Genomic DNA, 3,332 nt, shown 5'->3' with positions numbered 1-3,332 from the left:
CAGATTTCCTCTGGAGTTTTCAACTCTGTGAGTATATAAATTCTTTTATTCCTTGTTTAAGCCATCAAAGTTGGGCTTTTAATTACAACCAAAAGAGTTCTATATTATCCACAGAACTTGTCACTGTGCCCAAAGTTTCCCATTACTATTCCTTTGCATTAATGCAGGAAATAAAGCTATAGGATTGCAAATGTGTTGTCAGCCATCAGCCCAAGAAGTCTTGGTGGTTTGATAACTATCACTGTCATTTACCTTGTAGGAGCCACAATCAGACTGTAAGGACCCCAAGGATGGAACTCAAAAGGGCATTGAACGGTGTGGCAAAGTCTACCGTGAAGTTGCATAGCCCATACCAAGCCCCTTAAGTGATCGTCCTTAGAGTTCTGCGGACAGCAATAACTCAGACACTGGAAACTTCTTGAAAGTGTGGACCTTACTCTAAGATATGAGTGGGTAGGATTATAGAGGCAGAGGAAACATATTTCTTGTGTTCAGTGACCATTTTGTTTCCACTGATTTCTAGAGACACGTTGAGCCCTAGAAGAAGAACCTAGAATTTTCTTTCTTGGATTCAGTTACTTTGCTAGATTGTCTATGAGCCACTTTTTCAATGTCTTCATCCAAAGTTGGAAAGTCAGGTGGAGCTTTGTAAGCCCATGAGCTTGAAATTCTTTGATTCCACCAATCAATGATATTTATGGAGCACTTACCATGTACCAGATGCTGCACGAGTGACTGGGCCCCAGTGTCAAAGGTGAAAGAGCACACTTCCTTCTCCGAGCAGCTTGGAGTCCAGTGGGTATCGCAGACAACTCCTTCCACAGCTACAGGAGGTAAGATCAATGCCATGACGGAGATGAGCATGCAGTGACAAGGACACCTGCCCCAGGCAAAGTGATGGAGAAAGGGACTCAGGACAAGGTGATTTTTGAGCAGGAAAATGTGGGGGAGAGGAAGATTGCAAGAAGAGGGATTAGCATGAGTGAACTTTAGGGCTTTTAGTGAACTGAGTTCATTTGGTAAACTGAGCTCAGGTGTGAGGGTGGGCAACTGTGAGAAGCCCCAAACCCGTCATCATAAAGGGCTCCTTCTGCCAAGCCAAGGACAGCTTGTGACTCGGGATGTCATCTTCAGTGGCTCCCGATTTGCTACAGAATAAAATCTAGAATGCCGACCTCCTTGAATCAAGACCAGCAAGACTTTGTTTTGCATTTTTACATCCTAGTAGCAAAGAGAACCAGATATATGTTGAGTGCAGAATCTGAATATGGCATTTTTGTTCAAATCGGCTGTATCCCGTCCTTATCTCCCCTGTCCCGGTAACCCTGGGTCCAGGAGACGAGAGGAGCCACAAATACCCCCAGAGTCCCATGCTCCACCCCCGCCCCATGCGCACATGAGAGTCATTTTTCATTTGCTATGAAGTCATTCTGAAAGTGCCTGCTTTTCATTAGGAAGGTAACACGATAGCCCCTCCGGGGCTGCGCGTGCAGCAGAAGTGAAACAGCCTTTTCCTTCCGACTGTGGCATTTTCTTTCCCGGCTCTCCTCCTCAGCCTAAGTGTGGCGGAGTCTTTTGTCTTTTGTTCAGAAAACTACGCCTAAACTTCAGACTCCGTGGCGTTTTTGTCGTTGCTTTGTGTGTGTGGTTTTGTTTGCTTGTTTTGACATGCATCTTTGCGTAGAATGGGCCAGGTTCAAAAGGCACGGGCTCTTTTTCCCACATGCTTAGCTGTCGCGGGTCAGATGAGTCCCAGGTGTGGCTCCGGCCACATTCCGTTTGCACGTGATTCTCGTTAGTCGATCCCCAAGGGTTGTGAAAACATTTGCTTGAGCCTCCCGCAAACAGCCACAGCTAGGAACTGGCAAACACCGATTGTAAAAGCACTATTTATTTAAAATGTATCGCAAGCAGCCACGATCCTGATGCCTACTCAGCTCTGCGCAGCCTCACTCCCCCCACGCAGGTGACCCCCGCTGCTTCCTCTCTCCGTGTTCCCGGACCCGCCCTGGATGTCCCCCCACCCCACCCCCGCTGGGGACACCAGCCCCGAGAGACCGGCTGGCGCAGGCGCGGTCGGGCCTCCGATGCCCACGCCTCGTGCCAGCCGCTGGCTCGGGAGACGGCGCGCACAGCCCCGGCGTGCACATGTGGCCTTTTGAGAAATACTTGTCGCCCCTTCCTGTGACCTTTTAAAGGTCGACGCGGTGCTTTGAGAGGCTAAAGCAAGTCTGCATAAAACCCAGAGAAGAGGCTGTACATCTCCTCTTTGCATCCTGTCTGGAGTCACAGCTGGGAAAAAACAAAACAAAACAAAATGAAAAACGAAAAACGTTGATTCAATAATCCTTTAGCTAAAAGCGTCATAGAAGGGAACTGACAGGATCCCTAAGGGACAGAGAAGGAGCTTCTTGTACAAAGAGCGCGGGCCCGCGAGGAGGGCAGAGCATTTGTGAAGGACACTTTGGGGCGACTTTGGGAAAGTTACTTTTTCCTCTCGGTGCCTCAGTTTCCCCACTTGTAAAGTTAGGGATTAGACCACATGATCCCTCAGCTACCTTCGCTGTGGAAATATTATGTTTCTATTTTATTGAATATGGGTCATTTTTTTAAATGAAGTAAAATTGTAAATTTAATTTGACTAATAACATTTTCTTTTTTATGAAGCAGAGGAGAAAAAGAAATCTCTCATTTGTCATCAATCAAAAGGAATCACCTTTAGAGTGGGAATGAAGGGAGAAAGCTTTAATCATGTAGAGTACGTGGAATAGGAATTAAGATGATGTGTTTCTTTTTGCTGTGTGGAAAGTATTCTTGCCAAAGGCGAAAAACTGATCGAGCTGGTAAAGTCACCTCCTCTCCTGTCCCTGGAGGTTAGAGACCAGCCCCATCAGCGAGCAGCCGGGAATGGGAAACTGGGATGAGCAACGTCAGCGCTGGCGATCAAAGGCCTGCAGAGGCCACGCCGGCGCCACGCCGCCTCCAGGATTTCAGGCGAGCCACCACCGTGCGCAGGCGCACAGAGCCTGTCCCAAGGAAGTCCGTGGTGACAGAAGCAGCTTTCGGCCTCCTTCCTCGCTCAAGCTCCTCCGCGGAAAAAAGAAAGAAGAACGAAAGGGCAGCTCGATTTAGATCCTGTTACACGAGCTTATGCTTGAGTCTATTTTTTAAAATTCTTTTGACAAATGAAAATGACATATATTTATGATATACAACATGATGTTTTAATATATGTACACACTGAGATATTAAATCAAGCTGATTAACTTATCTGTCACCTCACATACTTATTATTGTCTTGTGGTGAGAACATTTAAAATTTACTCTCAGCA

General features: G+C 46.9%; 1 non-coding gene across 1 annotated transcript; it reads left to right on the top strand.

Annotated features, from left to right (window-relative positions):
- Positions 1–2,184: 2,184 nt before the first annotated feature.
- On the top strand, positions 2,185–2,294 carry LOC123646793. The gene has a single exon (XR_006738043.1). It is a non-coding gene; the product is annotated as a small nucleolar RNA SNORA26 (small nucleolar RNA).
- The last annotated feature ends 1,038 nt before the right edge of the window (positions 2,295–3,332 follow it).

The sequence above is a fragment of the Lemur catta genome, chromosome 10 (genome assembly GCF_020740605.2).
Source record: "Lemur catta isolate mLemCat1 chromosome 10, mLemCat1.pri, whole genome shotgun sequence".
NCBI classification, from domain to species: domain Eukaryota; kingdom Metazoa; phylum Chordata; class Mammalia; order Primates; family Lemuridae; genus Lemur; species Lemur catta.
Note: the sequence above shows the minus strand (reverse complement) of the source record. Positions and strands in the feature narration are given on the sequence as shown.